Raw genomic sequence first — 23,229 nt, 5'->3', positions numbered from 1 at the left:
GTTGTGCATAGGCAGGGCTGAGTCACAGCAACTAGACATGAGTTAGAATTTCAGTATGCAACCAGGAGATTGGCTAGCTAAGCAGGCCTCGGATCAAGCAAAAGAGGGGATGGGTCTTTTTGACCCCTCACACACTAGCATCAGTTGAAGAAAAGATTTGGAAAGGCAAATACATAGATATATTTGAGCTAATTGATGCCCAGGTGGTACAACAATTGTTGTAATCAGAAACAGGGAACAGCAAAGATCTCCTAGTGGTCTTAACAGCTCAAGGGCAGAAGTGAGTGTGTAAGCTGCAAGCAGGACATGGGAACATTGGGTATTAGTTTTCATGTGCTACATGGCAGTATGGCTGGAAAAGGATAACTCCATGGCACTACCCCTGTTAGCTTATTTTATCATAATTCATGAGGCACAGTGACTGCAGGTTGGGAACGTCTGGTTGTGGTATGGTGAGTGGTTCCATAAGCAAAAAGCAGTGTTGTTTGTGGGTGGAGTGCAGGTATTCACACACTTATTCAGATTGTACAGGCATACATCCAGCTGTTCAATGTGGCTGCCAGGAAGGGCCTTTCACCAAGCAGACTCATTTCCGAATGGAAGGGGAGTGTTATCGCCTTCATTCCGAGCTATCAAGGATTTCATGGAAGAGGTAATTTTTAAGGGCAGAGGGGAGGAGCATTTTTAGGAGCCAGAGGGGAAGGGCAGGTGATGCATTCACCCATTAATGTGTGGGTTTTTTGCAGGACATACTCAGACAATATCATGATTTGGTAGTTACAGCAGAATTTAAGGGTTTTCCATAGGGTTTTTCTACTAAGTCCTGGGTTAAGGGGCAGGGATCAGTCTGTAAGAACTTGCATTCAGTGTAGGAGAGAGAAAAGATTTTGGAGAAGGAGCAGTGTGCAGGTATGTTACTAGGCCTAGTTTCACCAGTGGGTTTGGTCCCTAACAAGTTACCCAGTGAATTTCAAATGGTTCACCATGTGTGCTATCCTGAAGGGAATGCGGTTAATGATTTTCTCAGTAGAGGATGTAAAAGTTACATATGCTTCAGTAGATGATGTGGTGAAGGTCAATTGAGGGTTTACAAATCAATGGCTGGTAAAGGTGGATATTGAATCTGCCTTCTGGTTATTACTGATTCAGGAAGAAGAGTGGCCACGGTTCAGTGTGATATTTGGAAACAAATTTTACTTTGACAAGGCCATGCCAATGAGATGCTCAGTAGCCTATTCTGCTTTTGAGAAGTTTACCACCACTCTCCACTGGATCCGGCAGCAACAGGTGCGCTGTCAGAAGGCAGTGCATTACTTGGATAATTTTTTTATTAGTAGGTGAAGGGCTTGAAGGAGCTATGGATGGTATGTAGGCATTTTTGATGATGTGCGAGGAGCTGGGGGTTCTGTTGGCTGCTCATAAGTTAGAAAATTCTGCCAAGATGTTGTGTTTTCTGGGACTGTTGGTGGATGCAGGGTAAGGCTTGTTTTGTTTACTGCAAGAGAAAATAGAGCATTTGAAAGAAAAGATTGCTTGGCTGAAGGGAAAGAACAAGCTGCAAATTAGGGACATTATGGAGATGTTAGGACTGATGAATTTCTGTTGTTGGGATATTCATCCTGGTCAACATTTTGTATGTCAATGCCTATCTTTTTGAAAGGGGGGAAGTAAACATTATTGGGTGATGGTTGGATAGCTTGTCTGTGTTGACCAGTTTAATGATGTTTTATTTTGAGAGTCAGATTGGCTTGGTCAAGAGAAGTTGCAATTTTTAGCAGATACAGCAGAGGTATTGGTGAATAGCTTACAGCTCAATTGCCAGATGACTGGATGGATGAATGGAAGAAAGATGTGCCCTTTTTGGAATTGATGCCTATTTGGGTGGCATGTGCAGGAGTGGTTGCATGGTAAGACAGTCATTTTCCATTTGGGCAGTATTGCAGTGGTCTGGGTTTTACAGTCAAAGACAGCAAAAGCTAGAATGCTTTTGTTAGTATTACGGAAACTGGTTTTACAGATTTTGTTGATAAACTTTTCCTTTATTGGCAGGTTTTGTCAGTTAGCCCCAGAGACGGTAAGCAAACCAGTTGTGTTGCCAGACTAGGTGTGGCAGACTGGATTGAAATAGTGAGGCAGATGGTGCAATAGTCTTGGGCTCTTTCTACAAGGAAGGTGTATGATAGGGCTTTACATGATTGTGATAACTTTGTTTTGCATCTGCCTGAGGAAGAAGGACTTTGATCAGATACATTCTTATTGCAGTATTTAGCTCAGGCTTGGGGACAAGATAAAGCAGTCCATTTGGTTAAGATGGATCTGGCTGCTATTAATATATTTGCATGGGTGGCAGGGTTGCAAGATATGATGAAATCATGGTCAGTAGTTCATATGTTGAAAGGCAAGGGTAGAGCTGCCAGTGGTAGGGTTGATAGGCAGTGGCCTATGATAAGACAGACACTTAAGGTTTTGTTGGAGGGTTTAGAGTTAGTGAAGGGTGATTCAGTGGATTACAATTTCTGGGTGATGTTATCACTATGGATGTATCATGGGGCATTTAGGGTGTCAGGGTTGTTGGTTTGGTAAGATGTAACAGTATTCCCCATGTCCATAGATCTAATGTGATGGGGCATGCAGATTGTTTTGGTGAAGGATAGAAGTGAGTTGTGGACAATAAGGTAGGCTACGAAGTTACAATCTCATGCTGTGAATTCACAGGATTGATTTTTCAGTCAAAAGGGGTTAAGTTGATAATGGGAAAACAGTTTGTGTGCATGATGAGAATGGCTTTTTAGACTTTTGGTTTTCTGGAGAAGCGGTATTCAACTTATTCTTTTCATACTGGAAGGGCTTCTGACGTGACAAGAGAGGGCAGGTCAGTGGAAGTTATTAAGAGAGTAAGTCATTGGTCTTCAAATGCCCTTTTGTCTTACAATAGACAATAAGTGATTTTGCTTGCTAATTTTTTTTTTTTTTTTGTAGGAGAGACAATTGTCATTCTGGGTTATTCCTATATTTATTGGATGGAAAAGCAGGCTGCAGTTAGGCCAGTTGGCAAATAGTTGAGTTTACATCTCTTCAGGTGGAGTTACTTGGCATGGTATCAGAGGCCACAGATGGCATCAACTTGTGGAGGAATTGGTGGACAAATGATCACAGATAGTTATTCTGAGAGTGTTACTGGTTCGTTCGGCAAGTATCAGTTTGGAAGCAATTCCAAAATGCCATTTGGTGTATAGGATATTGGAGGATTTAGCCACCGTAAAGAGGGCATTTCCAGGCATGAGAATTATGTGGTCTGAAATAGTGCCTCATCTGTTTTCGAGGAATACCAGCAGTTTTGTGGAATACAGCGTGCCTGTTAGTTTTTTTAATTTAGATTGTCAAGCTTTTTGGGGAATTTGGGTATTCATATGACTGAGCATGGGGATTTTGATGACAGGGACCCAGTTTTGTTAAGAGAGGATGTGATCCATCTGAATGAGTTTGGATTGGATTTATTTAACATTCACTTGGCTTTGTTTTTGGAAGACTTGGTGAAAGTGTTGAAGTAAGTCAGGGGGTACAGCCTGGGTCAGGCTGGTGGGTGGAGAAGAGGGCCAGGATTGTCCCACTTATGTTCCCCCTCTGTTGTTGGGTATTGGATTCAAGGAGGCTGGAAGTGAGCAGTTACACACTGCTGCTATAAAGTAAAAGTAAGTGAGCAGTGGAGGTAATGCTGTTTATTTTGGGGCCAGGTCAGTGGCTTACACTGCCTTGGTAATTGATGCATAGATGCTCATACTGTGATTATTTAATGTAAGTATGTTGTTCAATAAAGTTGTGGTTGAGAAAGTTAATAAAGGTCGTCAGATGCCCTTTTGGTATGGTGTGAGTTATTTGAAGGGATTAGGACAAAAGAAATCTAAACATAAGTACAAAAAATACTTACTTATGAAAATATTTCAGATCAAAATATGAATTATGCTCTCAAAGGATATAAAAAATAGTAGGCATTTAATTACATCAGATAACTGAAAGGGAGCATTGTAAATGAAGTGGGTTATCAATAAATAATAGTATTACTATCCACCCCCCCCTAGACAGAGTAAATGTACATGAAAAATATTTTTGTGCAAACCTCATAATGAGCAAAGACACACATCAGAGAACTATAAAAAAGGAGAGACAACATTTTTTAAATCCAGAGTGTAGGTCTGGAAAATATACATTCTGTCTTGCCTAAACAGAATCAGGGAAAAGCTAAATTAACCCCCCAACAATGTTAAACAAATTGCTAGTATGTTAATATGTTCCTGTTATCATGACAGGTCATAGCAGTATCAACTCACAAAGCAAAGGGGTATTGGAGTCGTATCAGATGCAGTTTTAGGCACATCAGCTTAACCAGTAACTGAAGCAAAGACATGAAAGGAGTCACGATGGAGCTTATCCAAAAGTGTCACAGGGAACCAATCAATTATGGGTAAAAGAGGAAGCAGAGAGAAGCCTCAATCATGAATCATTTACCACTCTTTTATACATTTACAGTAGCACTTGAAGGACTGACAGTTCTACTTCTTACCCTGACCCTTTTAAAACATTCAACAATGTCTTATGTAAGGGAATATTTGACAAGTTACAACAGTCAAATGCCAATATGTGTATAATTCAATGGTTAAATCACTGGTTAAAACATTTCTGAAAAAGTCTATAGTAAAAAGAACTACGGGAAATAAGAAAAAAACAGAGATCTATGAAATTTCATACTGAAAGGTTTCACGAGCTTCATTAAAGAGATGGCATGATCATTTATTTATGAAAACAACTAATATAAATAAACTATGTTGTTGGTAACTAAAGCATTTTAAAGCAGGAGAACACACAGCAAGTCAGGATAGAGAGATGTCTGATGGTCCTGATGGGACTTAATATGTTATCTCATAGGGCTATGTATGGATATACTACTTTTTTCAGACTTTTGTTCTATTACATAATAGAATGCATTATAGAATTACTTCAATAATACATGTTAAAGTTCTCCAAGATGGTCTACAAAGAAACATAAGTGGTACAGTAGCAATGGCCTTGCCTTTAATGTTAATAAATGCAGTGACATGACACCTGGAAAATAATTATGCATTTTGACTATGATATAAGTGGTTGAATCATAAAAAATGTCTGTGTCATTAAAGGTTTAGGTGCAATGGTTGACAAAGCTTTCATCACTGTGTATCTATCAATGTCAGAAAACATATTGTGTAGTACTTATAATTCTAAAGAACATGTCGAGGTACCCACCACAAGGAAGGCATTGTATTACGTTATGCCTCAATAATCTCACCCATTATTATAAACAAAACTTGTCTAAAGTCGTTAAACAGGCCAACTGCAACACCATGAAAACATAGATTAATTCCTTATTAGAAAAATTATAAGCATAAACAATTTGAACTATTAGTAAAGGCTACAGAAACTGTCATTACATTTTGTTTTCCACTGATTAATAATGTGTGACCTGTATTTTGTCAGTAAGACAATGTCTGATTTGATTCTATTTGAAACTATGCCAAGAATGTACAACTTGGAGAGTTTATCCAAGATCAGGAAAACTAATGCTACAATGGAGTAATTAGAAAAGTGGTTAACACATTATACATTATCCTCCAATATTAAGGAATAAAGGGACATTTGCAAACAAAACAAACCAGTAGCTAACCTGCTTCATAAAATAAAACTGAAATTTATTTGGGAAGTAGAAACTAACAATGTGGTTATGGCACTCATGCTTCACAAAGGCCAGGAGATCATAAGTTTGATATAGGGTAGTACAGACTGAATACAGTGATAAGGCAGCAACACACACACACACACACACATACAGTATATATATATATAAAATAGATCTAGATATAGTATAACATTAACTGACAATACAGAAAGACAATAAACAATACTGAGTATATTTAATAAAGAAGTAAAACAGTGACAGTTACTGGATCATCACATTGAATGCACTGCAATCCAGGAAAACAAGCCAGAATTGTACAAATCCAAGAAATGCGCTTCCACATCTACTTAGAAAGAGAAATCCCAATTAAGGTAATTTCAAGGAAGAGTTAAGAACAAGAGAAATGTAATAAAGGCAAGTAAAGAAATAGCTAAGGAACATGGACATAAGGAAAGCTTACTGTACAGTTAAGACAAGACGGGGGAGAAATTCCTTTTGAATTTTTAAATTTGAATGCTCAAAGGACTTAACCATGCTGCAGGAAGGTTTGTCTCAAATAAATACTTGTGTCAAAATCATAGTCTTAAACTAAAATAAAAAAAATGCATCATTGTAACCTTTAAGAAGTAATCTACCCCAGTCAACTACCACATTGATAATATGCCTTTAAGAGTTGACCCAGTGGTTCTGTATTTGGGAAATTATGTGGACAGTGACTTAACTTTTGACCAACATGAGTCAATTGTTATAAGAAAGTCCTTCTATACTGCACAGCTTATAGACAAAGGGATTGTGTCTAGATCTAATGATGTCATTGCTGCCTTTACTCAGCCCCCATTAAGCCAATCATCGAATAGAATGCCCCCTTTGAAAAGCATCTGTCCAGACACATGTAACAGCTGTAATGCATAAAGAAACATCTTACTAAAAGGATACAAGGCCTAAACTACATGTCCTACATGGACAATTTCAAAGCACTGTCACCAAGGATTCACTTTAGAACATCAAAAGCCCATAACATTGAAATTCAAAACATTGAGACCAAAATCTTGAAAATCCAAACTACTGAAATCTCAAAACACTGAATCCCATAACATTGAAAGAACATAGGAAAGCAACATGTACTATATTCCAGCACAACTACATACAGAAACAAATAAAAAAAACATATTATACGTCTTCAGATATAAGCAGGGGGCTGTGCCCCTCCCCCACAACCCCTGTTACTTAAATGTACCAACTCCTAGATCGCAGTACACTTCACTAAGATGTGTTATATTGTAGTATAGCAAGTAAGAAGGAAACATGACTGAGGTTACCTATAAAACACCTCCCCTTAGAGGAAGCAGTAGCATACTTTAACAACAAATTCCTTGAGATCCTTGATTTGCATGCACCTCTTCGTTCAAAGAGAACCAAGGCAAAAACTGCGCCATGGCTTTCTAAAGAGTCTAAACTCAAAATTACCCTTAGAAACAAAGCATGGGCTTTATGGCATTCTTCTAAAGACCCTCAAGATCACATTAAATACAGGCAATCCAGGAACAAAACCAAAAAAACAATTTTACAAGACAAAAACAATACTACTGTAATTTACAGACAGTAAATCAAAATAACTCTCAGAAGTTTTGGGCAGGTTTAAATAATCTACTACATCCTGGACAAACTTCAACCCCAATCCCTGCTGCTACTATTGATAAAACCCCTGAAGATGTTTCTGATAGTTTTAACCAATTCTTTACTGAGACAATTCAAGCCCTAGCTAGCCAACTACCTCCTAGCTCCCCTGGTCCTGAAAGTAGCACCCCTAGAAACCTACCAGTCGCCACTTCACTTATCCGTACCTTGATCAAAAAAATTAAAACCCACTACACTTTCTGCTGATCAACTCCCTGCAGAGTACCTACAAAAACCAGCTGATGCTATTGCTTACCCCGTCTCAATACTAATCAATTGAACCATAGTAGAAGCTAAAATTCCCACCATCTGGAAAATATCCTATGTAATCCCACTTCACAAAGGTGGCAGCTCTACCGAATTCTCCAATTATAGGCCAATAGCTATACTCTCTCCACTTGCAAAGATTATGGAAAAATTTATTCATAGACAACTCATGCACCACCTAATCCAGAATCACCTTATGGCAGACACTCAGCATGGCTTCCGTCCTTATCACAGCACTACTTCAGCCCTCCTAGCCTTTATCAACACCATAAACCATAATTGCAACAATAATTATATATCCTCAGCCCCTTCTTGGATCTTTCTAAGGCATTCGATATGGTTGATCACAAATTTTTAATCCACACCCTGCAAACATTCTGTCTAGATACTGGAGTCCTTCAATGGTTCATAGGTTCATAGGTTTATACTAGGCTATCTGCCCTAAGGCATTTATAAGCCTAGCCCAAATTTTGTAACTTCATACCCACTTATATGAAAAAATACTGTGCCCATTAGTTTGTTGTGCCTCTGTCCAGCAGTGACACAGAGATGATTCCCGGGATAAACCTATGATCTCCCATCCACAGGTCAAGATTTCTCTTGAACAGAGCCAGCGAGGTGCTCTGCCTCACATGGATCGGGATTTTATTCCACAGCATAGGGAGTCTCTGAGTGATAAATCTATCCCTCCAGCACGTCCTATTTATATCCGTGCTAAGGTTGCTCTAGTGGTTTTGGTGGATTTGGATTTTTTGAGGTGGAGCATGTCCATTAATTCTGGGTTGGACATGGCCTTGTATGTCAGGCACATGTCACCTCTGAGCAGACGGTATGCAACTGAATAGAGCTGGAGTTTCTTCAATCTGGCAGCATACAGATTTTGGAGTCGCTTTATCCTTTTGGTGAGGAACTTTTGGGGTCTCTCCAATTGCTGCAGATGTCGGGTGAGATACATCCCGAATGGGGCATTGTACTCAATTATTGGTCTGATAAGTGAAGAGTACAGGGGAATAATGACCTCACTAGATCTGGATGTGAATCCCTTCATGATCAGGTGGGCAATGTAGAAGGTCTTTCTAACCACTTTAGCAACGTGAGTGTCAAAAGAAAGGCCACTGTCAACCTGGGTCCCCAGGTCCCTGATAACCTCTTCTGTGCTTAGTGGATTGCCACCTATATGGTAGCTATGACTATACATTTTGGCGTTTAACTTGGCTCTGGAACCAGCTATCTGTTTCCGTGAGTCCCTTCTGAAGGATATCCGTGTCCGATGCACTTTCCACTATAACTTTGTCAGCCAAAGTCCTCCCATGTTGGCCTGTACTTCTGAGAAGTAGATGCCGAACAATAGGGGCCGCTTGGAGTCTGACATAGCGCCATCAACTCTAACGCTGTGGGTTCTGTCCTTAAGCCAGTTTGCAACCCATCTTGTGACATATGGGTTTACATTTAAGCTGGTAAGTTTTCTACAATACCGAGTGGGGTGTTGTGTCGAAGGCTTGCAAGGTCAAGGTAGGCTGTATGGACTGCCTTTCCCTCATCAATGGCCTTGGTGACTGTTTCAAAGAAGTCGACCAAGTTCAGAAGGCATGATCTGCCCTTGACGAAGCCAAAGTGGGTCAGGTCCAATGTCTGCAAGTCCCCTATATCTTTGTTTATGAGCTCCATTATGATCCTCTCCATAGCTTTGCAGACTAGACTTGTTAAGCTTATGGGTAGGTAACCAGGGTCTGTAGAGGCACCGCCTTTGTGGAGTGGGACCACAGTTGGCCACTCCTTGGGCACATATCCTGTGGTAAGGCTGAGATTAAACAGCTGCCTTATGTGGGTTTAATTCCTCATTTAGCTTAGCACACAGGGACACCATCTCGTCCCATTGATGCTGTGTTTTAGCTTTAGAGAGCAGCTTTCACCTGGCATTTGAGATGTCTAGGAGGCTACACTCTGCTGGGATAGTTATCTCTCCTTTGGGGGTGAAGTTTGCACTGAACCTGTCTGCCAGTATGTTGGCAATGTCTGTGGGTTCAGTGATTTTTGTATCATTTTTGACTAATTCTGAGCATATCTGGGAGTTTCCACCCAGGTTCCTAACATAGCTGAAAAAGGCCTTATGATTGTCCTTTGAATCCATGGCAATTTTTCTCTCAAAATTGGCCTTAGTTGATTTTATGAGTGCTTTTCTACTAATAATGATCAGGAGTGACTTCCCTTTTATGGATTTTGTTCTATCATGTAATAGCTTTCTCCTCTTATTGTAAAGTTTGTTAATGTTTGGGGTCCACCAGACTGGACGTTTGCCCTTTGTGGAAAGAGTCTTGGTTTTATTTGGGATTGCCTGATCCGTGCAGTCCTGGAGGTGTTCATAGAAGGCATTTGTAAGGGCTTCTGCAGCTTTGGTTGTGGTTTCCACTGGCTCAGGGGCCTTGAAGGATACCACACCAGTCTTGAGTAGTGTGAAGTTTGCTTTAGAGAAGTTCTTCACTGTGGTCTTTTTTGTTTGGGGTGGGGGCGGGATGTGGATTTCCAGTGAGATTAGTTTATGATCAGATCTCACCAATGAGGGATATACTTCCGGTGTGGAGCATTTTGTCCCCATGTTTGTGATAATGAGATCTAGTATATTTTCTCCTCTCGTGGGAACAGTGACTAGCTGTTCCATGGTTTCAATCCTACCTGAATGGTCGACAGCAGGCTGTCCTCTGGCAGAACAAACTCTCTAACCTTCTACCTAACACACTTGGAGTACCACAAGGCTCTATACTAGTGCCCTTGCTGTTTTCCATTTTCATTAATGACCTTTATACTGTCATCCCAAAAGTCAGCTGTATCCAATATGCTGATGACTCTACTCTGATGTTTTCAGCCACATCTCCAGTAGAGTTATGGTCAGCTACCCAGACCACCTTTAATACAATAGAAAACTGGCTTTCTGAACATCATCTGATCCTAAATCCCCAAAAAACTAAAATGCTGTTATTTTCACCAACACGTAGGTCTACCACTTTCACCTTTACCATAAAATCAAATGATGGCACAATAATCTCCCCTGACCCCTCTACAAAACTATTAGGTGTCATCATAGACAATAATCTAAAATTTGACCTACATGTTAACCAAACTATCAAAACCATCAATAAAAAACTAGGGTCACTTTACAGAATAAAAGCCTTCCTAACCCCTCCAGCTAAAATTGACATAGCTCGCTCTCACCTTCTTTCAACCCTTCTGTATGCATCCCTCTACTCTAATTTAAACAAGACTGTCCTTAACAAACTCTCAATTTGCTACAACCACATTGCCAGGTTTGCCACTGGGCTGCCTTTTAGGACACATCATTGCATCAATCTAAATCAGCTTGGGTGGCTTGAACTACCCAGCCAAATCCAGTATAACCAACTGATTATGGCCTATAAAATCCTCTATAATCCGGACAATACTCCTGCACTTAAAAATATTATCACCCCCTATAACAATCCTAGACAACTTCGATCCTCTAACAAACTACTAATTCAGACTAGCAAAATTAATAACACAGCCGGTGATTCTCTCTTTGCAAACTCTGTAAGTAGATCCTGGAACTCTCTTCCAGCTGATATTACCTTACTTTCCACCTTAGGTCAATTTAAAACTAGACTCAAACAACATTTGTCACTTAACTGGCTATGTCAATGTATCAAGCCTGGTTAACTCTCTCTAGAATGTGTAAAAATCTGTTAATCAGTTTACTGTGTAATTTAATTTAATCCTGACTTGCGCTCAGGATTAACTGTAACCTGTGGAACTTGTTTAACTTGCTTACTTATGTAATCTCTGTAAATAGTCTGTTTGTAATATGTAATGCTGTATCTGCTTACCCTTGGAGCTTTTCTCCCCGGGCCTCCGCTGAAAATGGACATGCATCCAGTTGGACTATCACGGTCAACAAATGTAAAATATATAAAATAAAATAAATATTGGAGAGATATATAGTAATGTGTAATGTTTTAACAGTGAAGTAGTGTTTCTAAGAGAAGGTTGAGGATAGCGTTTTACAATTTAAACAGGCAGGCATGAAGCGCAGAATGGTATGTTTGCCATTTTGTTCTGTGTAGTGTGATCTCTGCATTGATATATTTAAGTAGCAGAAGGTGTGGGGTACAGGGTGGCTTTCCCCCTGCATATAGTTGCAGAAGTGCAATATGGTTTGTTTTTTGTTTGTGAAGAAATCAAAAAGGATCTCAAATGGAGGAGAGCATAAGAAGACATGAAGACGTACAAGTAAGGGCCAAAGAGCATTCTTTTTACACTGGAGAAACCATGTTAACGAGAAAAGACAAAAAAAAAAAGAAAATTGCCCCTTTTTCTGCACAGAAATGTATCAGATAAGCGAGAGAAAAGCCAGTGATTAATGTGAGATATAGAAAGTGCATTATTATAACACATTGTTCTTTTCTAAATCCTGATATAGCACAGGCGGTCAGTAAAATAATTACAAATAAGTATGACTATGACTCTAGGCTTTACATTAAGCCTATAAATGACAGCCCTACCGAAAGAGCGCTGGCAATCAAATCTACAAGCCCAAAAGGCCTGTAGAAATGCAAGCAGATCTTTTAATTCTTAGATCAGTGATTAAATCTGACAGACTGTGGATTTTTGTCACAAATCATATTTAGTAATGACTATGCATGTACACATTAAAAAATGGAAAACAAATGAGAAATACAGGAATAAAAGTTCTTAACATGAAAATAACTGTGAAGCTTCATCAGAAATCTAAGAAAAGGTATTTATAACCTCATTTGAAACAAGTGTCCATAGCTTTGAAAAAAACTTTACATTTAGAGCTCAAATTACCCTTTATGGTATGGACCAGTACTACCAGAACTACGTGACTAAATTTATACAACTCCTGTCCAAAATGTGACCTGTTCAAAAGACCATGAAATGACTTTTACAGATGAGGTCGAACCCCAGCTCTCCACAGTTTGACAGATGGGGTTTAAAATAACCGCATACAAAATGTCATTATTAAATTCTACATAGTTAAACTGTATAATCCTGCAATCATTTAGATGAAATTAAAATGAGCAACACATGTAGAATCATAAGATCTTACTAAACTTAAGGCCAAAGACCACATCCAAAAGCTCAGCCATATCACCCAGTATTGTTGGGAGATTTAAATTACCCCTATTAATTATATTCATTTACAGACCAGTTGAAAATTTGCAATTGTGTATCTAATCTTTTTAAACATTTCCATAACTCTGCCAAAATGTAACATTTTGAGTGCAAATTTTCAACACAACATCAATGACCACTCCACCTGAACTTGTTTGTGTCACACTGAATCTTTATAAATCGGATCCACCATAAAATTTATGGAAATCCTGTGAGACAATATTTACTAATGAAACTGCATAACAGCAAACAGTAGTTTAGTAAAAGGGTCCCAAAACCTATCTCCCTGAAAACTGCGTTCCACACAGATAACACGATACAACCCTGAACAATCAATTAGTTAAAATTAACCCTTTTAATATATGAACAAATAACTTCTCTAACATTATTTTCAAAGAATTCCCATAACTCTGCCACAATGCAACATTTCTGAGCTCAGATTTTCAACAAGCCATCTAATGACTACTACAACATGAAGTATAACAATGACATTGTGCAATGTGGGTCCAAATTACTATTTATATAAAGGTCTCTGAAACATTTAGACATGGAATTATACAAATGTACACAACAGTTTAACTGAAGGTCCCCAAAAGTGGCTACCCTGAAAATTTCATATTAAACTTTCACCCATTTCAAAAGTTATAACCCTGCATAACAATTAGAGAAATGGGTAGCAGAACAATTTTTCATTAAAATATGCTACAAAACATATATTATCACACAAACCACTAAATGTAAATTTCAAAATGCAAACAATATATAAAATATGCTCTTTTATAAAACTATATCTATATATGTATGTATATATGTTAATGGGTGTCATTCATTTGACTGAAACTCAAAATATTGAAAGGGGGAATTTGATATTTCCCCACTGTTGTATGATCCAGGCTTTGGTATAGATAATTATTAGGGGTTGTAGGAAGGATTTGCAACCCCCACTCACATTTAGAAGGTTTCAATATTTTGAGTTTTTGACAGATGGATAGATAAACAGATCGATGATAGTTTCACATTTCTCAAAATGCTGGGGGGAACTTTAAAGGCAATGAGCTGCGTGTTAATGTCGGTATAATGTTAAAATAAATGAATTATATGTTTATCAGTGTTGGGAATTGATCTGAGCTCCCCATAAAAGAAAGTCTTGATTAAGTAAAAAAGTAACTGCTTCAAATGCCTTTGGCTGTCCCATCATTTTCAAATGATTTGAAATCATTGATTTCTGAAAAGTAAAAAAGACAGACAGTAGAAAGTCATCAAAGAGCATGTGTAGTGATCATAACTTTCCTAAGATGAGATCTAATGGCAAGCACCCATTTGTAATTTTGGAATCACAAAACACATACAGGGCTCTGGAAGTCTATTTTCAATAAGTAAATATATTAATAAAGGGGAATTTGCCCTTTCCCAACTGTGTGATCCCTCAGTTTGTATATGTAATTATCAGGGGGTATAGGGTGCACTGGGACTTGCACCCTTACATTAAAAAGGTCTCAATATTTTAAACTTCAATGCATTCTATAGCTCATAACTGGTCAGTCCACTACAATAAGGCAGCCACTGATCAACAATGACTCAGAAGAAAACCTAAGATTTGAAATTTCATGAATTATGAATTATCCACTGGCAAATGGTTCTGTTCTTGTTGTTCAAATTTAACAATTCTAAATTATTAGAGTCTGTCAGTTGTCCATTCATGTCATTTTTTAACTAGAGATGTTTACAAGTTTTGTAGTGTTGAGGGGATTCATGAAGGTAACCAGTGTACACCTACAAAGTGTACACTTTGTGTAACTATTCTGAATACAAGAACAGCCCCTATCACAATGCTTGTGCTGTTTATTCACTCAAAGTTTACGCAAAGTGTACACAGTGTACATTTTGTGGTAACCTTTATGAATCCCCCCTTGCTTCACCAACAAAATGGAATGTATTTTTTAGAATCTACCCAGATAGAACTATTTGTGTACCTTCAAAAATACATACTTGTCTGCAATATTCCCAATGCATGCACCACACATTTATATTGTGTTAGCAGATGGATATGTTCAACAAAACTACATTAAGTGATTTGCTATGATTTCTACCACTTCTATCACCAACTGTATCTTGGAGTAAGATAGAAGTGGCATTAGGGATTTGAATCCTAAAATCAAATTACCCTACCATTATTCTAAAAAAAAAATTACCTAAAATACTGCAGTACACAAAGGTTTTGCAATGGATTTTAAGTTCTGCTAACATACTGTATAAGTAGCTTCCACCATTTTTTTTCATGTCCTTAGCCCTCTCACAGTCACAACCAATAAGACAACTATACTCTCTCCACGTGTCCAAATAATATGGCAGTTACTCTCAGTGGCACAAATGTTTAGTTTATTGAATTTTAACATGAAATATCATTTACTGCAGAAACAGAACCTGACCCCTATGCATGGTAAACAACCCTTGTGTTCATAGGTTCATAGGTAGGTACTAGGCTATCGGCCCAAGGGCCTAAGTAAGCCTAGCCAACAAGGTTACCTGGCTTATGCCACTCAAGAAAGTTAATTTCCTGTCCCCCCTGTCGAGCAGAGCCACAGAAGTGATCCCCAGGGTGTATTTCCTATTTCCCATCCACTCATGAAGATTTTTCTTGAAGAGTGCTAATGAGGAACTTTGCTTGACATAGATGGGTAGCTTGTTCCAGAGTATAGGAAGTCTCTGGGACAGGAATCTATCCCTGCAGCATGTCCTGTTTATTGTGGTGACAAGGTTTAGGTCCCTAGAGCATGTAGCTTGGTGGAATTGGGATTTCTTAAGGTATAGCATGTCCAACAGCTCTGGGTTTAACATAGCTTTATATGTTATGCAGAGATCTCCTCGGAGTAGGCGATATGCTACAGAGTAAAGCTGGAGTTTTTTGAGACAGTCAATGTAGGGCATCTGTTTGAGGCCAGTAATCCTCTTTGTGAGGTACTTCTGTGGCCTTTCCAGCTGCTGCAGATTTTTTGTGAGGTACATTCCAAAAAAGGCGTTGTACTCTATAATGGGTCTAAGGAGTGCTGAGTAGAGGGGAACAATGACCTCATTTTTCCTGGATGAGAACCCTTTTGTGATGAGGTATGCCACATAGAAGGATTTCCTGACTACAGTGGCGATGTGATTATCAAAGGAGAGACTACTATCCAACTGGGTCCCAAGGTCTCTTATCACACATTCAGCATTAAGTAGACTGTTGTTTATGTGGCAGTTCATGGGTACAGAGTATTTACCAAAAGGGATGACCATGTACTTTTTGGCATTGAGCTTGAGGCCATGCCTCTGACACCAGGCATCTTTCTCAGTGAGGCCCTTCTGTAGGATGTCCACATCATTTGGGGACCCTATTATGGCTACTAGTTTGCAGTCATCTGTGAACTTCATTAGCCAGAGGCCTTCTGTGTTAGCCTATACTTCAGAGAAGTAGATACCAAATAGGAGAGGTCCCAGGACTGAACCCTGTGGTACTCCACTTGTCACTGGTTTGAAGTCAGATTTGGAGTCTGCAACTTTTACAGTGTGGGTTCTGTCAGTGAGCCAGTTGGCAACCCATCTTGTGACATAGGGATTTATATCTAGTTTCGTGAGTTTAGCTATAATTCCAGAATGAGGGATGGTGTTGAAAGCCTTGGCGAGGTCAAGATAGGCTGTGTGAACCACCTTACCCTCGTCTACGGCTTTAGTGACTGCCTCAAAGAAGTTGATCAGGCTCAGAAGGCATAATCTGTCTTTCGCAAACCCGGACTGGGTGGCGTTCAGAGTTTGGAGGTTACCAGTGTCTTTGTTTATGAGTTCCATGATGATACATTCCATGGCCTTGCAGACCAGGCTCATCAGGCTAATAGGGAGATAGTTCTCAGGATCACTGGTTGCTCCCCCTTTGTGGAGTGGGATAACTGTTGCTGTGCACCATTCAGTGGCCACAAAGCCTGACGTGAGACTATGATTGAATATGGTGCTTAAGTGGGGAGCCAGTTCATTCTGAAGTCTGTGTAAAACACAGCCTGGGATGTTGTCCAGTCCCATGGATGCTGTGTCCTTGGTTTTAGAGAGTGCAGCTTTTACCTGCATAAATGGGATTACAGGGAGTGTGCATTCTTCCTATATAGATATGGGACCTTTGGCGGAGGGGGGTAAAGTTAGCAGTGAACCTATCTGTCAGGATTTTGGCAATATCTGTTGGTTCTGCAATTTTCATGCCATTGTGCTGTAACTCAGAGCAGATCCGGGTGTTGCCAATGAGATTCTTGACATAGCTATAGAATGCTTTGTGGTTGCCCTTAGAATCAGTGGCGATTTTGTTTTCATAGCTAGCTTTGGAGGATCTTATAATGGATCTCAGCTTCTTACTGAGGCAGACCATGCAGCTCCTCCACTCATGGGATTTTACTCTCTTTTGCAAAAGGTTCTTCCTTCTCTTGTAGAGTTTGTTTATTGCAGGGAACCAACAGATTGGCTTCCTTTTTTTGGAGGATAGCGTCTTGGTTCTGTTTTGGATAGCACGTTACATGCACTCACGTAAGTGCTTATAGAGTGCATTTGTGTAGGATTCAGCAGTCTTAAGTGTATTGTCCATCTACATGGGTGTCATGAAGTTCACCACTTCTGTCTTAAGAAGCATGAAGTTGGCTTTGGAGAAATTTTTTACTGTGGTTTCCTTAATGGTGGGTGGGGGCAGGATGCGGATATCTAGGTCGATTAGCTTATGGTGGAATCTGACCAACGAGGAGTTGATTTCAGGTGTGGAACACCGGTCACTCATGTTGGTAATGACCACGTCTAGGATATTGTCACCCCTTGTGGGGGTGTGGATAGGTTGATCCTGGGCATTGGAATTTATGAATTCCAGAAAGCGTTGAGCAAAGGAGTTGGTACATGAGTAGTTTTCCCATTTAATGGTGGGGTAGTTGAAATTGCCCATTATTAGGGTGTTTGGTTGAACCCTAATATTTTCCAGTATATCAAGAAAAGAGGAGTGCAAATCCTGGGGCATGGTGGGGGATCTGTAGCAAGCTAAATTTGGATTGCAGTTTTGCCCAGAGTTAATTGCATTTGGATAACCTTGGATGCATTATGCTGCACAAATAGCCTAGAGGTGTGGATATCCTTAATGAATATGGACATGCTTCTTCCTTTGGTGTTCTTGTCCAGGTTAGATGGCCAAAAAGTGTGGTATGAGTTATAGCCCGGTAATGCAGGGGTGCTCTCTAGACCCTTGAACCAGGTCTCAGTCACTGCACAAATATTGATGTTTTCCATTTTAAGGAGTGCCTTGAGTGAGTGCATTTTGAGATTTAGAATTCTAGCATTGAGTAGCATTACCCTCAGTTTTTGCTTGCCTGTTCCTGTTAGAGTGGTGAATTTGTCATTTGAACCTTGCCTAACAAAGGCACTATAGGGGCAGCAAGAGCCTTAGCCAGTATCTGGAATCCCAGGGGCGACAGGTGCAGGCCATCTCTGGCAAAGCATCATGGTCTGTCGATCATGTCGTCCCAGGCAGACAGAAGCTTAGCCAATTGTTGAAGTCAATCATTTTGTCCTTGTATTACGGTATCATTCTGGGTGATGGCAGGATGCTACTCAGGGTTAGGGTCATACATGCCTGGGCTTCAAGATCGGAGAGCTCTTCCATGTCTCTTTTCATGTAGTCCAGGGAGGTACGTCTCAGGTTGTTCACACCAACATGGAAAATGACAGAGTCATATTTGTACTTGTTGTGGAGTGACCTGTGAGCATTGGTTATGTGGTGGATCCTGGCACCCGACAGGGAGCTGACAGTAACCTTCTCCTTGTTTAGCCTGGTGAGTGGGACATCAGTGTGCCTGACTATAGAATCACCTATGACTAGTGTGCTGGGTATGTTGGTTTGCCTTATGGGCTGTGGTTTATTGGCACACTGAGTCTGTGGGCTATGTGTCATTTTGGTTGTGTTGGGGGGTGGAGGCTACTTGCATTTATGTTTTGGAGGTCTATGTTGCTTGAGCAGACTATTATTGAGAGCCTCTGCGAATGTTTTTGTGTTTTTATGTGTGGATTTTGGTGGTCTAGGTTTAGTTGGACTATGTCATGAGCGTGGTGTGGTGCAAGTGTTTACCTTCTCCTCTTGACTGTCAAGTTCAGTTTTGGTTGGAGAGAGCTTTACCTCCAGTTTGGCTAGATAAGTGCATCTCTCACAGGTAGTGGTGTTGGGTGGTAGGAGGAGAGGGTTATCTGTGTACATGAGGCAATTTCTACTTCATTTCTACTCAAGATGCCCAGCTTCATCAGATAGACAGGAGAGAACACTGGAAGCTGACCTTTGGACATGCCTGAATAAAAAAATTACTTTCCTCTAGACAAGTGAGGAAAGTGAGTATAAGAGCTATTTTTCAGTAAGCAAGTGAGGAAAGTAAGTACAAAAACTGTTTTCCTCTAGGTAAAGAGGAAGGTCAAGTGCTGTAGTAATTTGTAGCTTATTTAGTGCTAACAACAAGTTCTGAACAAGTGCTGAGCACAAATAAGCAAATTCAAGTGCTAAAATTAAGAATCTGTACCAGCATCTTGTGGTAGATAAGCTACCTAGTGCTTTCCACTCCCACTGATAAGCTAGAAGACTTACCTCCAACACAGAAAGGCTTGGGGGGCTCAGAAGCTTACAAACAGTCCTGGATACAGCAAATCTGTATCTGGACTAGACTAGTTACAGGAAAGGTGGGAAACACATGCAAACACAGGCTTTTAAACCAGAAAGTTAAAAAAGATGGAAAAACTGCCAAACGGCCAATAAACTACAATTTCTGGGCCAGAAACCACTCTTGTGGTAGATAGGCTACCTAGTGCTTACCACTCCCACTGATAAACTAGAAGGCTTCCCTCCAACACAGAAAGGCTTTGGGAGCTCAGAAGCTTACAAACAGTCCTGCTTACAGCAAATCTGTATCTGGACTAAACTAGTTACTGGAAATGCAGGAAACAAGCTTAGAATTTTTTTGTGGAAAGGGAGAAAGGAGAAACAGAAGATAATTCAAAATTAAGACCTAAGTGGCTTGCCCTTCACAAATGTTCTCTCTGTATTAGGTAGAGTGAGCTAGTGACACTAGATTGGAATAGAGCAGGGACAGAGCTGAACAGATGGGACTGGTAGGAGTGTCTGAAGTCAAAATATGATCTCACTGTACTCGGTTGAGTGAGCAAATGAGATAGACCCAGGAGGAGTGTACAAACACAAATTTACAGGAGGGGCAGGCAATTCCAAAGTCACCAGATTAATACCACAACAAGAACAGGGAGGGTTAGGCAGGAAACTAACTGCAGAGACAGAGAGAGCACATTATTCTATGAAACAATTAAATAGAAAAATAAACTACAGAGAGACACACACCAATGAAACAATTAAATACACAGAAAAATAAAATAAAATGCAGTACAATCTTTAACACTGCAAGTTTGTACTTAACGCAGCTAGTATTGCAGTTAATTGTAGGTATGTAGCAGAAGCCAAACAACTCAGAAATTGAGTTACATGGCTGTGCAGTAAAAGGAGATCATTAGATCAAGAGTGAAACTAAATATGTCCTCCAGGACCATACGTTTCATTTACATGACATTTTAGGGATTTTAAAAACTCAGCCTAAAAATAAGCTCTATCACAGTAAGTGATTCCCCCCTCCTGTAAAAATTATTAGTATCTCTAAGCCTACGGTGGTCTAAAGAAAAGAATACACCCTGAGCTGCCATTACTGGATAAAGATAAAGTTTTTTTCTTTTTTTTTTTTCAAAAAAGAGCCCTTTCTAGCAAATGAGGTTTGAAAATGAAACAGACTGTTTCACCCATCTGGATATCCCCAGTTTAGATACTTGCATGAGAAAAATAAATTATAGTACAGTTAATGGTCATGGGCAGACACTTGTTAAAAACAAAAAAAAACAAAAAAAAAAAAAAAAAAAAAAAAACTAAAGATAAAAACATCATTGTTTTATGGACCAAAGCTGAAATGAAACAGTTTTTCATTACATTGAGTTGTTGAGTACATTATCACCTACAGCTTGTTTTGCAGTTCATGAATGTGACAATTTTTATCCCTCAGAATTAGGTGAAAACGTGTCTTATTGCCTGTAGTAAAACTATTGGTTCATTGGCAGATCTGGATGTTTTGGTGATGATAACAACCTGTCTTTAAAAATGTATTTAGTAGATGCCATATAAAAGAGCTACAAAAGCTGGTTCACCTTACAGAAAAATGACCTTACACTTCAGTTTAAGCTGTTTATTTGAATAATTTGAAATATTTTAACCTTTTTATCACATTTTCCACTTTGGAATTCTAACTAGACAATTATCTTTAAGATATTCATTGCAAAATGACATCAATAAACATGATGCTTGCCTATAAAGTGGATCCCTATCACTTTATCAAAGTTCCAAAACTCTGAAGACCATAAAGCCGAGACCATATGTCTGAAGTTTTGGAACTCCAAACACTTTCTATGGAAATTACCGTACAGAGCGGAATTCAGGCTTTGCCATTTTCCTAACAGTAGTACAATCTCTGAGTTGGTATATTTAAGTAGCGGGGGCATGACGGCACAGGGTGGCTTGCCCCCCTGCAAAAACATAATGGTAAGTTGTTTTATTTTATTTTGTTTGTGTTTTCTTATTGTTTCGAAGTTCCAAAACTTTGGACATATGGTCTTCAGAGTTTTGGAACTTTGATAAAGTGATAGGGATCCATATAGCACTGTCAAATATTTATTTCAGCGCTAGACATAAAAAAATCAGGTGTGTGAGACCAAAAAGTTAACAAGGCTTTGTAATTCTAAATCATGTTAATTCAAAGTGAATTATTTTCTAAATCTAGAATACAATGCAGAACCCTAAAACAACTAACAGATTTGCCTTAGAGACAGAGAACTGATATATACTAACCTGCTCTTTAAATTCATAAAATGCAGTTAAAGACTAAGCCGTCCTCTTTCTCATGACAAAGAGTAGAAGTATTAATTTTGCTACAACAGCAGTACTAATCAGAGTCTCTCTTTCTTCAAGCACTACCTTTTTAGTCCGATTTAAAGAAATCGGATCTAAGAAGAGAAATCCCAATATATTCAGAGGCCCGAATATGTATGTTTTCTTATAGAAGACTAATACATTATCATTCTGCCAACAAAAGCAACAGGCTCACTGTTCCTTCAAAGTCTCTCTCTTTGTCCTTTAATGCTTTAAAGCTTAAGGCTCCGCTTGTATGCAACCATCAAGGACTATGTTTTAACTGCAAAGCACGTCTACACTACCTTAATGGAAGGCAAACATGAAACCCCTGTAACATTTCTGAAAAAGTCTACAGTATATTGGTAAAAACAGAGCAATAGGAAAAAAACAGACGTTTATGAAACTGCATACTGAAAGGTTTTGCAAGCTTCATTAAAGAGATGGCATGATCATTTCTTTATGCAAACAATTAATATAAATAAGCTATGCTGTTGGTAAATAAAGCATTGTTTTCATCAAGTTCATATGCTGAACAATGGGCACTGATATTTGAAATCCCATCAGTATCACAATCTTATTTATTTGCCGTTTCCTTTTGCTGCATTGCTGCATATTTTTTTCCTAGTAGACTGGCATGTTATCTGTTTGCATTACAGTTAAGCAATTTCAATTTTTATAATGCCTTTTTGAGTTTCAGATATGCTGCATCTGAAAATGATTATAAAGCCATTAGACAACAACATTATTTTTCAGCCCGCTCTCAGTTTTAACACACATGCAGACTTTCACTTTATTTTTACAGAACCACTTTTATAGAATTATTCCACGGGTAAATCAAATAACCAGATTGTGGTTTCACATATCTGACATTATCACAATCAATTTGCAGTTCATCTCACCAAAATATGCCTAGTTTTAAATGTTTTAAAATATCTCCCCTTTTTGCACCACTGTTTGATTAGTAGAAGACTCTCATTTTTCTGTACTTCAGATGAGTTTGCTATTCACATTTCCTCACCAACTAATCAATATCATAACAATCTACATTAGAGATATAAGAAGGGAATTCAAAAATGACGACTTTATGACAAAGGAATAGAGGAATGTCATTAAGAGCACAACATAATGGCCTAAATTGTGTTTCAATCAAATTGCAACCATTTGCTTTCCATCACTATCCAATCTCTCCTAGAATCTCTTAGTTTAATCAGATCTCTCACCTATTTTAATATCAGCATATAGACTATGAGACTAAACATCCAAACCACACTATCGAAACAGAATAAATCCAAACAACAAAGCCAGTAGATTTTTCCTTTTGTTAAAACACACCAAAACCTCTCTAGCGCCTCGGCTTAACAGCCTTCCAGGAGATAATACAAACAGAGAACAATATCTCTTATAAAGATGCATCAATCACATT

The sequence above is a fragment of the Protopterus annectens genome, chromosome 4.part1 (assembly GCF_019279795.1).
Source record: "Protopterus annectens isolate FY-2018-M chromosome 4.part1, PAN1.0, whole genome shotgun sequence".
Classification (NCBI taxonomy): domain Eukaryota; kingdom Metazoa; phylum Chordata; order Ceratodontiformes; family Protopteridae; genus Protopterus; species Protopterus annectens.
The sequence above is the reverse complement of the archived record's forward strand: the minus strand, read 5'-3'. Positions refer to the sequence as shown.